We start from the raw sequence: 14,211 nt of genomic DNA, 5'->3' as shown, positions 1-14,211 counted from the left end.
AATTGTTCTGCAGGGTATTTGGGCACAAGGACCGTGCCCAGCGCCAGGACCCCTTGCCCCCGCCGAAGCCAGGAAACCCGACTGAGATACGACATCGCCGCCCACCACGCACTCAACACTGGCCGACCATCCGCCTGCTACCGAGCCACCCAGAAGCGCACCCACAATGTCTCTTCAATTTACCTTCACCTGCCAAGCCTGCAAATTCACCTACCTCCAAACATGCACCCCACCCTCCGGACCAAGCAACGACAACAACCACCTCAAGTGCATCCTACTCAACACCCGCTCCGTCAACAAGCGCATCGTAGAACTCTGGGACCTCCTCGACACAACAGCACCAGACATCGCCTTCCTCACGGAAACCTGGATGAACTCCTCCTCAGCCCCCAACATCGCCATAGTCATCCCGGATGGCTACAAGATCACCCAAGGACCGCATCAACCAAACCGGAGGAGGAATTGCCTTCATCTATAGGAACACCATCAGCGTCACGACGAAGACCGAAGACACCCTCACCACCGCCAAACACCTACACTTCCAGATCCACACTGACCCCAAGACCACCCTCCGAGGAACGCTCATCTACAGACCCCTGGGCCCGCGCACACACTTCAGCGAAACCATCGCCGACTTCATCAGCCCGCATGCCCTCGCCACATCAGAATACATCCTCCTAGGGGACCTGAATTTCCACCTTGAGAACAATAACGACAACAACACCACCACCCTGCTCGACAACCTCGCCAAGCTCGGACTCAAGCAACTGGTGAACACCCCCACCCACTACGCTGGCTAAACGCTCGACCCCATCCTCTCCGCCAGCAACCACGTCTCCTTCAGCCACTCCACCGGACTACATTGGACCGACCACAGCTGCATCCATTTCACCTTTAAGAAGACTACATCCTACCACCACCGCAACAGATCCCCGCAGAAGCTGGGGCAAGGTCACCACAGACCAGCTAACCACGTCACTGAGCCAGAACCCACCAACCGACACCCCTGACACCAACGACGCAGCCGGCAACCTCACACAGTGGATCACCGATTGTGCCGACGCCCTTGCTCCACTGAAGAACCACCCAGGCAAGACCAGTAACAGGAAAACCACATGGTTCACCGACGCCCTCAAAGAATCAAAGAAATCCTGCCAAACTCTCGAGAAAACCTGGCGCCACGAACAAACAACAGAAAACATGACAGCTCTAAAGAACGCCACTCGCAAACACCACCAGCTGATCCGCACTACCAAAAGGACATCGTTCAAAGAGCTTCTGGACAACAACACACACAACAGCAAGGAACTTTTTAGCATCGTAAAAGAGCTCTCCAACCCCAGTGCCAGCAACAATGACGTCACACCGTCGCAAGACCTCTGCAACTCTCTTGCCACGTTCTTCCACTGCAAAATCGCCGATATACACAACACTTCAGCGCCCAATCTCCGCCGCCACTCTCCAAACCAACTCCCCCACCACCACCCTCAGCGCCTGGACCCCCATCAGCACTGAAGACACCACCCATGTCATGAACACCATCAATTCCGGCTCTCCCTCGGGCCGATGCCCTCACCACATCTTCAACAAAGCCGACACCATCATCGCACCCCACCTCCGGAACATCATAAACAACTCCTTCAAGACCGCCACATTCCCAGAGAGCTGGAAGCATGCAGAGATCAAAGCCCTTCTAAAGAAACCCACAGCAGACCCTAAAGATCTCAAGAACTTCCGCCCCATCTCTCTCCTTCCCTTCCCAGCAAAAGTCATTGAGAAGACCGTCAATAAACAGCTGACTACATTCCTCGAGGTAAACAACTCCCTCGACCCATCCGAGTCCGGATTTCGAGCCAACCACAGCACCGAGACCGCCCTCATCGCAGCCACCAACGACATCAGGACCCTGCTTGACAACGGGGAAACAACGCTCTCATCCTCCTAGACCTCTCAGCCGCCTTTGATACCGTATGCCACCGCAGCCTAATAACCTGCCTCCACGACACTGGGATCCAAGGAAAAGCCCTGGACTGGATCACCTCGTTCCTCTCCAACAGAACCCAGAGAGTCCGCCTCCCTTCCTTCCGCTCCGCGGCCACCGAGATCATCTGCGGCATACCCCAAGGCTCCTCGCTCAGCCCAACCATCTTCAATATCTACATGACCCCCCTCGCCGCCATTGCACGCAAACACAACCTCAACATCATCTCCTACGCCGACGACACCCAGCTGATACTCTCCCTCACCAAGGACCCAGTCACCACCAAAACCAACCTCCAGGAAGGAATGAAAGACGTCGCGGAATGGATGAAGCTCAGTCGTCTGAAACTGAACTCAGACAAGACGGAGGTCCTCATCCTCGGACAATCCCCATCTGCCCGGGACGACTCCTGGTGGCCATCAACGTTGGGCACCGCAACAACACCCACAGACCACGCACGCAACCTAGGATTCATCTTGGACTCCTCACTCTCGATGACCAAACAAGTCAACGCAATCTCATCCTCATGCTTCAACACCCTGCGCATGCTCCGAAAAATCTTCCAGTGGAACCCCACCGAAACCAGAAAGAGGGTCACCCAGGCCCTCCTCACCAGCCAACTGGACTACGGGAACGCCCTATACGTAGGAACCACAGCCAAACTTCAGAAACGACTTCAGCGCATATAGAACGCCTCCGCGCGACTCATCCTCGACATCCCTTGCCACAGCCACATATCTGCCCACCTGAGAAATCTGCACTGGCTCCCCGTCAGCAAAAGGATCACGTTCAGGCTCCTCACCCACGCACGCAAAGCGCTCCACGACATGGGCCCCGAATACCTCAACAACCGCCTCACCTTCTACACTCCGACCCGCCAGCTCTGCTCCACCAGCATCGCCCTCACCACCGTCCCACGGATTCGCAGAACCACCACCGGAGGAAGATCTTTCTCCTACCTGGCCGCCAAGATATGGAACTCCCTCCCCGCCCACCTACGTATGACCCAGGATCACCACACCTTCAGGAAACACCTCAAAACCTGGCTATGCGAGCAGTAACAGCACCCCCTCCCTTCAGCGCCTTGAGACCCTCACGGGTGAGTAGCACGCTTCATAAATGCATTGATTGATTGATTGATTGACATGACTCACAATTTTGAGCATTGTATCTAAGGGTTTTTAACTCTATTGCTTCCATGAGAGACTACATTTTGGTGGTCTGACCACCACCTGGACATTCATATCAGCCCAGGGATGTATGTGACAGTGTGTTTTCCCTTTCCCTCTCTTTGTTTGGTGGGCTGGTACATCACTATACACTATTGTGTCATGATGGTAGGGTGTGTATTTAGCCAGCAACCTCCATGGGTGGGTATGCATGTGGAATTTGACATCACACCCACATGTGGTGTGTCACGCAGTGTGTGACAGAAATCCATACTCCATGGAGTGGGACACTGCTGTAAGTGATATGTTGCTATGGCACTATCATGAAAGTCACAAGTTAGGGATGTGCACATACCCCCATGTAGTTGTGGTATGCAGATGATCATGTAGCCCCCTATATCTGAGCACTGCTGGGAGTCCTCTGCACCCACCCCTCATTTGTCTGGACACTGCTGGGAGTCATATACACCCACCCCCATACTGTAGGCCTATGCTGGGAGTCATATCCACCCACCCCTCATATGTGTGGACATTGCTGGGAGTCCAAGTCAAGTCAATTTAGCTTTTTTCGAGATGGACTCATAAAAGCATAGAAATTCCATAAATTTCACAGATATTTGTTCAAAAAAAATTTACATGTAAAAGTCACATACAAATAGTTAAAAAGACAATCCTTAAACAAAGATTTAATAAAGTTCATCTCGATTGCTATGTACAAAATGACTAATAGTTCTAATTAGATTAAAAAGTTTTTACAGAATCAAACTGGGTAAATGTTCCTTACCAGCAGACACACAATCAGCGGTCAAAGCCTAAAATTTCTGCCTCAGCACCCATGCCCATCCTAAATATTTAGCAGTTGCTATTGAGATGAGTCTCAGTGCTTCAGCACTGCTGTTCGGACCAAAGACTTGCACAATGGTATTAACCAGACTCGTCTTGGAATTACATTGGCGGGACAAACAAATAGAAAGTGAGCAATGGATTCCTTATGATCCCCACATACAGGGCAGATGCTGTTACTTGCACTATCCCACCTCCCGGTTAAAGACTTGAGGGGTAGGGATCCTGCTCTGAGCTGGAAATAGAGCTTCCTGTCCCCAGGTTTGGTGATGGCATCCCAATAAGGATCTAACCTGGGGGTAAGCTTTGCCTCTAGAAAACCCCCAGCCATGGTCGAAGAACCAGTGCCACTCCAGATTCGGTATGCAACCTTCTCCCAATAAATCTCCTTTAAAACATTTTTTGATGGAAAAGAAGCTGTCGCTGGATTTTTCCGCAGCATTTGCATACTCAGGCCTACTAAGGTATTTCTAAGCTCCTTTAACAAGCTAATTTTGTGGAAGACATTGGATTTAATAATATCCATAAATACTTCCGCGTAATGCAGGAGCTACGGTGTAGTCCAAAGCCTACGCCAATATAAGATTGGGCGGAGCCTTGCTAAATCCGAAATAGCTTTCCTACCAAGATCATACATAAGTGGCTGCAAAGGGGTACTCACAGGAAGTCCAGTAATGTTACGGAGGAACTTGTTTTCAGAAATTATTAATGGCCCCAATTTCTCAAACCCCCCTAGCTCCGCTCCATAGAGTGCAGAGCTAAGAGCTTTGGCTTCATAAACTTGGAGTACAGACTTTATCGGCTTTGTTAAAGATTTTTTATGCTCCAGGTTCAAAGCCCCTGCATGTTGCCTATGCCTAAGTGCTGCTATATCTATATCTTGGGCCCATTTGTTATCTTTCGCCACATGAATCCCTAAATACGTAAAGGCCTTGACCACTTCCAATGGTTGGCCATTCATAAAAAGTTTACCTTTAAAACTATGGTGCGGATTAAAAACCATGAGCTTGGTTTTAGCCACGTTACCTTCCAAGCCATGGTCCAGACAAAACTCCTCAAAAATTAATAGGGAGCGCTGCAGGCCACTCGGAGTCTTTGATAAAATCAGCGTATCATCCGCAAACATTAAAATCGGTGTCTTAACGCTACCTAGAGTGGGAGAATCTGTTTTTACTGATGACATGTGGGCAGTTAATATATAATATAAAAAGCGTGGGAGCCATTGAGCAACCTTGGCGGACACCACGCTCCGCCGGGAAGTCCGAGGTAACCCTTCCATGTCCTCCCCACTGTATCTTGGCGTAGTTGGCCTCGTGCAGCCTCATCAATAATGTTAGAATTTCTTCAGATAGACTCAATTTTTTTAAGACTGCCCATAGCTGGGACCTGGGGACTAAATCAAAAGCTACTCGTAGGTCGACAAAGGCAGCATAGAGACTGCCTTTGCCTAGTACCACAGTCTTCCATTGTAATAGGGGAAAACAAAAGACCTGATCTACCGTGCTTTTTAGCTTACGAAACCCCGCTTGGAAGGAGGACAATACACTATTCTCCTCAACCCAATCAAGTACCCTATTCAGAATCATCCTCCCGATCACCTTTTGGATAGTATCTATGAGGCTGATGGGCCTATAATTTCCTGGCTGCGTTTTGTCACCTTTCTTGAATACGGGAATTATCACCGCTCCATGCCATGATACCGGGACCGGAGCTCCCTGGGCCACAGCATTAGCCAAAAGCATGATGTACTTGCCCCAGCGTTCTTTATCGTAGAGAAAAACATCCGCTGGGACCCCATCTGGCCCCGGCGCTCTACCGCTGGCCACCGTACTAAGAGCCATCAAAACTTCGATAACATTAAAAAGTTCATGCTTATAAAAAAAAAACAGGCCTAAAGTCATCCATCATATTATCCAAATGATTACGTGCATATTGTGGTCTGAAGTAATTTACCCATTCCTCCTTCGAAACATTATTTTCAGGAGGGTCGGACTGCTCCCCCTCCCCCACTTGACGATGTTCCAGGATTAACAAGTAGTGCTTCCCACTGCCAAAGTGGAAGCATCCCCTGACACACAGCTGTAGAATCCTACTGGGAACAGCCCAGAGTTCCTCTGAAGTTTATAAAGCACACATTTTTTTCAATGTTCATAAGTCTCTTTTATTTTCAAATTTTCAAAAAGATATTTTATGATTCAATTCATCAAATTCATCATTATGAATGCATTTCAATTGTACTCAAGTCCAATGCATTTCGGTCATTAGAGACCTTCATCTGGGACCACATGAGCTGAAACAAGGTATAACAAAAAGCCATGTCATAAAAACGAGTATACATAAGAAATAATATCAAAAAGGTACATGCTGTTCATTTATCTCATGTTCAATATGGTGACTTTCTGTGCAATTCACCCAAGTGCAAAACCAGCTTTCGTGTTATTGTGACATGATATAACCGAAAAAACGCCCATTCGGGCACTCACATTTTTCGTAAATGATGAACCATTAACGAGTTAAGCTATTGTCATGTTAGCAAAACTGTCAAGAAAAACGTAAAGAACAACTTTAATTTCGAGCCTCTTAGCGTGCATCTGATAGCTAAAAAACTCTTTTAAGTTTCACTCACTTTCTCGACGCATTAAGCAGCGTCTTCTCTCTCCTGCTCTGAGATAGAAACCGCAGTCGGCAATTTCCCGGCATTCACAAGAAGCCGGTCCAATCACCCGTCTTAAGGCTTAATGTGCAGTGAAACATTATACTAACTATCGTTCTGATTGGATGATTCCCGGTCACGTGAGCGGGATATCAACCAATCATACGAGTCTCCAAGACCAAAATAAACTGTCAGTGCGGCTTCCTAACGAAGCTCTCGATGCTTTTATCATAAATGATATAATAACACAATGAGTGAAAGAAGTCATCATAATCAACACCAAAAATAAATTAAAGGTTAATAACAAAATGAAGAAACAAGATAATCTCCAAATGGATGACTACTATATCCACCAGTATGAATAAAGCAAAAAACAGCTGTGTTTCTATATGTCTGCAACATGTGTTCATAAATAGCACATAAATTCTACCCGATCATTGAGTCCAAAGGGCTTATGGGTATTCAACAGATACATCCAACTGTTCTCCCTCTGAAGGAGAAACCTGTTATTGTCCCGACCTTCTCTTTTTTCAATTACTTCCAAAATGGTAAATTGAAGTTGTGAGACGTTGTGCTTGGCTTCATTAAAATGCAACGCTATTGTGGATTTTACATTCACAGTTCTTATGTTGGATTGGTGTTCGTATAGTCGTGTTTTAATTTTTCTGGTTGTCTTTCCTACATAAACCTTTCCGCATGGACATTTCAACATATAGATAACGTTGGCCGTGTCACAGGTTGCATTAACACGTAACTTTATGTTATGCCCCTTCATGGGGTGTGTGATCGTGTTTCCTCTTATAATGCTATTGCAGTGTCCACATTGCAGGCAAGGTCTAGTTCCTCGGTAAGTATCATCTTTTGGTCTCTTCTGTTTCAAAAGTTCACCTAAGTTTTTACCCCTGGTAAAGGAAAAAATAGGTTGTTGTTCAAAGCTAGATTTGAAGTCAACTTCTGCTCGTAGGATACTCCAATGGGTCCGTATGATTCTTTTGAATTTTTGGCTCATAGTTGAATATTTTGATACAACTGTCATTCTTTCTTGTTTAGTCTTAGTGCGTGTTTTTAACAGTTCAGCCCTTGGTATGTTCTTTACCTTTCCAATAGATTGATCAACTAGAGTCTTTGGATATCCTCTCCTTAGAAATCTCTCACCCATAACTCTTAAAGTGTGATCCACTTTGCTTGTTTCAGAAGTAATTCTTTTGGCTCTCATCATCTGTGATATGGGTAGATTCCTTTTCAGTGAGTCTTGATGGAAACTTTGAAAGTGAACAGTGTTGTTCCTGTCGGTTGCTTTTATGTGTATTTCAGTTTGTATTTTTCCTTCCTGTAAATTAATTCGAACGTCCAAAAACGTAATGGTGGACTTGGAGATTTCCCACGTGAGTTGTATTCTTTTATTTTTTGAGTTCAATTCAGTTAGTGCCTGTTGTAGCATATCTTCCGAGTTCTTCCATATCAAAAATATGTCGTCTATATACCGTACAATCATTTTCAAATTGTCAGTCCATGTGGGGTTGTACAGTTGATCAATCTATTGGAAAGGTAAAGAACATACCAAGGGCTGAACTGTTAAAAACACGCACTAAGACTAAACAAGAAAGAATGACAGTTGTATCAAAATATTCAACTATGAGCCAAAAATTCAAAAGAATCATACGGACCCATTGGAGTATCCTACGAGCAGAAGTTGACTTCAAATCTAGCTTTGAACAACAGCCTATTTTTTCCTTTACCAGGGGTAAAAACTTAGGTGAACTTTTGAAACAGAAGAGACCAAAAGATGATACTTACCGAGGAACTAGACCTTGCCTGCAATGTGGACACTGCAATAACATTATAAGAGGAAACACGATCACACACCCCATGAAGGGGCATAAAATAAAGTTACGTGTTAATGCAACCTGTGACACGGCCAACGTTATCTATATGTTGAAATGTCCATGCGGAAAGGTTTATGTAGGAAAGACAACCAGAAAAATTAAAACACGACTATACGAACACAAATCCAACATAAGAACTGTGAATGTAAAATCCACAATAGCGTTGCATTTTATTGAAGCCAAGCACAACGTCTCACAACTTCAATTTACCATTTTGGAAGTAATTGAAAAAAGAGAAGGTCGGGACAGTAACAGGTTTCTCCTTCAGAGGGAGAACAGTTGGATGTATCTGTTGAATACCCACAACCCCTTTGGACTCAATGATCGGGTAGAATTTATGTGCTATTTATGAACACATGTTCCAGACATATAGAAACACAGCTGTGTTTTGCTTTATTCATACTGGTGGATATAGTATTCATCCATTTGGAGATTATCTTGTTTCTTCATTTTGTTATTAACCTTTAATTTATTTTTGGTGTTGATTATGATGACTTCTTTCACTCATTGTGGTATTATATCATTCATGATAAAAGCATCGAGAGCTTCGTTAGGAAGCCGCACTGACAGTTTATTTTGGTCTTGGAGACTCGTATGATTGGTTGATATCCCGCTCACGTGACCGGGAATCATCCAATCAGAACGATAGTTAGTATAACGTTTCACTGCACATTGAGCCTTAAGACGGGTGATTGGACCGGCTTCTTGTGAATGCCGGGAAATTGCTGACTGCGGTTTCTATCTCAGAGCAGGAGAAAGAAGACGCTGCTTAATGCGTCGAGAAAGTGAGTGAAACTTAAAAGAGATTTTTAACTATCAGATGCACGCTAAGAGGCTCGAAATTAAAGTTGTTCTTTACGTTTTTCTTGACAGTTTTGCTAACATGACAATAGCTTAACTCGTTAATGGTTCATCATTTACGAAAAATGTGAGTGCCCGAATGGGCGTTTTTTCGGTTATACCATGTCACAATAACACGAAAGCTGGTTTTGCACTTGGGTGAATTGCACAGAAAGTCACCATATTGAACATGAGATAAATGAACAGCATGTACCTTTTTGATATTATTTCTTATATATACTCGTTTTTATGACATGGCTTTTTGTTATACCTTGTTTCAGCTCATGTGGTCCCAGATGAAGGTCTCTAATGACCGAAATGCATTGGACTTGAGTACAATTGAAATGCATTCATAATGATGAATTTGATGAATTGAATCATAAAATATCTTTTTGAAAATTTGAAAATTAAAGAGACTTATGAACATTGAAAAAAATGTGTGCTTTATAAACTTCAGAGGAACTCTGGGCTGTTCCCAGTAGGATTCTACAGCTGTGCGTCAGGGGATGCTTCCACTTTGGCAGTGGGAAGCACTACTTGTTAGACCGCTCATTGGGCGACTACAGGCAAGAGGCGCCGCCTTGACTGCACGTTTAAACTTAATAGGTCACAAGCGAAAGTAAGAACTTTTTACACAACTAAGAGCAGTGCGCTCAAGCTTCATTCTATTGATGTTCCAGGATTGCCTAAAATCCTTGCTATCACTTGCCTCCCTTAAATCCTGCCAGTGGAGTTAATTCCACAGCTTCTTGGCATTGTGTATGCACCTCTTATACTCTTTTCTGGCTATACGAACAGCGTCCGGATCCCTTCCCTTAATAGCAGTGCCTAGTGCAATTCTAGCACTCCTACAATCGGTATTTTACCACTTGTGCGGCTTAGGGGTTGCTCCCTTGTTTTTCTTAATTGGTTTGAGAAAGTGGTCCCTGATGCCCACAAAAAGACTATCATGTAGTTTAGTTATGTCACCCAGACCTCCAATAGGTTTATTTATTTGCTCAAGGACCAATATGGCTTTGTCAACCTCCTCACTAATATTGTCCATGACCTTTTGATTGGGCATGACGTGCGTCCATTTAAGCCTCCGCAGATCATTAGTGGGCACGCTTTCAGGAGTACACTACCCGGCCATATCCAGCTCTGATTGTTCTGGCTTCCACCACTGATGCACTACACACAACGGGTTATGGTCACTTTCTATTCGTGGCTTAACCTCCATATCCCCTAACACATGCCACAGATTCATAGTACAGAGGACATAATCAATCCTACTACTGTAGCGCCCATTATCAAATGTATTAGCCCCTGCCATGTCACTCACATTCTCCCATTTAATGCCCTTCATCCCTTCTCGCAACAAATCGCATTAATACAAATGACATCCTCAGTCCACCTAGTTATGGGTTTCAGATCTAGTTTTGGCACCCCCCCTTGCCTATCTTCCTCTTCCCCAGGATACAGATCATAAGCAACCAGGGGCTAAAATGTTAGGTTTAGAACTCCTGCTACAACTACGCTATTCTTCACCAAATTAGATTCCAAAAGGGAATCCAAGGTCGCTATAACTTGGGACCCCCTCCCCTATTTCCCCTGACATAGACATTATAAATATCTAACCAGCCCAAGGGGCCCAAATCTACTCTAATAAGCTGGATGTCATTACTTCTAGTCGTTAACTCTTTAATAGAAAATGATAGACTCTGGCGAACCCAAATAACTAAACCACCCATTGGGCGCCCTTTTGACCCCTTGATCGCCGGGACAAAATAATTTAAATAACCCTGGGCAAAATGCGGCTCACATGACTAAGTGATGTGTGCGAAGAAGCAAACATCAAAATCATTGATGAATGTGAGCCATTCCGGAGACTGTAGTCTGAAACCCAAACCTGCTATATTGCACGAGATTAACTTACCACCCCCGGGTCTACTGTTATTGACTTGACAAAAAGGTGCATCAATTGTAGAAATGATGCAAGGTTCCCTCTTTTGCCCTGATTTAGATCCTGCGTTTGGAAGGGTTGTGGGGTAAACCTCCCTTTCCCTACTCATAGGCAAACTCATAATGTCACGGTGATCCGCGCCACTATGGGTACTTCTAACCATCACATCAACCCTAGTCACTCCCTCGTTTGGGGTAACCCCTGTGTTAGCGAGTGGTCTTATAATCAGATCCCACGGGAGTCAATCGTTGTTATCTAATCCAAAACCATCCAGTCTACCCCTTTCGCACAGTATAAGGACAGGACGGGCCTGGAGAGTGCTGAGAGTCATATCCACCCACCCCTCATATGTCTGGACACTGCTGGGAGTCATATCCACCCACCCCCATACTGTAGGCCTATGCTGGGAGTCATATACACCCACCCCTCATATGTCTGGACACTGCTGGGAGTCATATACACCCACCCCCATTTCTGTAGGCCTATGCTGGGAGTCATATACACTCACCCCCATACTGTAGGCCTATGCTGGGAGTCATATCCACCCACCCTTCATATGTCTGGACACTGCTGGGAGTCATATACATCCACCCTCATTCTGTAGGCCTATGCTGGGAGTCATATACACCCACCCCTCATATGTCTGGACACTGCTGAGAGTCAAATACACCTACCCCCATACTGTAGGCCTATGCTGGGAGTCATATCCACCCTCCCCTCATATGTCTAGACACTGCTGGGAGTCATATCCACCCACCCTTCATATGTCTGGACACTGCTGGAAGTCAGATCCACCCACCCCCATACTGTAGGCCTCTGCTGAGAGTCATATCCACCCACCCCTCATATGTCTTGACACTGCTGGGAGTCATATACACCCACCCCCATACTGTAGGCCTATGCTGGGAGTCATAGCCACCCACCCCTCATATGTATGGACACTGCTGGGAGTCATATCCACCCACCCCTTATATGTCTGGACACTGCTGGGAGTCATATCCACCCACCCCTCATATATCTGGACACTGCTGGGAGACATCATTATCATCATCAAAATTACTTTATTCGGTATACAAAAATACCATAAAAGTACAATAAAGTTAAAAAACAACAATCATTTTGGCCTTATTCAAAATACATGTACACACACTTCACAAATATTTAACAAATATCTATAAAATTCATCATTAGACTTATATAAGTTATCCTCAATAACAGTGGGCCATCAAAAATTTAAGAACAGTTACATTTAAAATCTGTCAGGATCGGGGCACTGATATATAATACCAACATGATAAAAGGGAACCCGCCTCCCACATAATACATTATTTAATCAGCATGTGGGCTTGTGCAAGAGAGATAACATCAGGTTCAGTCATCCGTCTCCTTTTGTGTTTCTAAGTCTCGCAGCCATCCTTAATAAATTGACAGTACAAAAAAGTGTAAAAACCTCTGCGGACAATTTTAGAAACAGTATGATGTATTCCTATAGGTTCTGTATCGATCCCCCTATTCCTGACCCTGTTCTGGTTAACAAGTTAACTAGCAGCCATCCCATGATGCAGAAACCGTTATCTGATAAGCCACACCACGGCACAGGAACGTGTTATCTGATTAGGTCATAACGCTTGCAATCTGATTAGGCAAGCAATATTCCTCCAGCCCCTGATAAGGCATACGGAGTTCTCAAAACAAATCAAACCTATGACAACCTGGGAAAAACCCTGCGGCCATTGTTTTGATTTCACCGAGAACTTCAGCAAAAGAATGTGCTAACGACCAGCTCGTATGACATCCTTATTGACGTATCTATGTCCATCCTTACGTCAATCTCGGCACCTTACAGGTATAAATATGACCGGTATTGCCTTAAGCAAACACACGCGGTGGTGACGAGATCGGAGCAGCCAGACTTGCCGAAGCCCAGAGCAGAGCAGACCCCGCTGGCGCAGCCCCGCCTTCCTGACGCGCTGAGAACGAGACGCTGCTTTCTCCTGCCGAGAAATCCAGCTCCGGCGCTTCCGAGCAGCCCTCGCAGGCAGCTTGGAATATCGAGACCAGAGACAAGAGATACCATCCCTCATTCATCCTAGATTCCAGGTACAGAACTGAATAACCCCTTGCAGAGAATTCTTTAGTCAGTCACTTGGCAAAACAAACTTAACTTAAACTGCTACTTTCTATTCCCGCCCACGTATTAGGCTTAGGTCAGGTACACTGGGGTAGGCGTAGTTAGAAACACCAGTTGAGTACGATTAGTCAAATGTATATTTGTATGTATCTATTTTATCCATTTTAAAACACCTTATGGCTTAGAAACCATATAAATGTTTTTACAGTATTATTTTATACTTCTGCTTTTATTGTATGCACTTTACTTAACCATAAGTATTGCGATAATATCGATCCATTTCTCTTGTATGAGAAAAGAGACTGATCAATAAATACCATCTTTTATTGAACACGCCCGTCTCTTCCTTTTCTCTACAATCTGGTGAGACTAAGAATGCACGTACTGACTGAGTAAAATAAGTTGTCTTTTGTTTTCACACGACTCTAGAGATACACTCTTGATTAGGGGAGAGCAAAGTTGTCATGTTCTATGGTTGTCAGAAACTAAATCCCTTCTTGTCTATCCAGGGAGGTTCAACTCCTCCTTGCCTATTCGAGAAAGTTTCTAGTGAACTCTGAGCTAGCTGGCAAACCCAAAACTTTAAGTCTAATATCGACAATAGAAGACCTAGTTAACGTCTGGTCTAGGCCTATACTATTGAAGGTATTATTCCAATGCGCAGAGCCTATTGGGATAATAGGAACTACACTACAACAGTAGGGCCACCTTTGCCTGTTTGAACCTAGCATTTTTTAGGATGCGTTTTAAAAATAACTTCCTGGGG

This window comes from Lissotriton helveticus, chromosome 12 (genome assembly GCF_964261635.1).
Source record: "Lissotriton helveticus chromosome 12, aLisHel1.1, whole genome shotgun sequence".
In the NCBI taxonomy this organism is placed as follows: domain Eukaryota; kingdom Metazoa; phylum Chordata; class Amphibia; order Caudata; family Salamandridae; genus Lissotriton; species Lissotriton helveticus.
Note: the sequence above shows the minus strand (reverse complement) of the source record.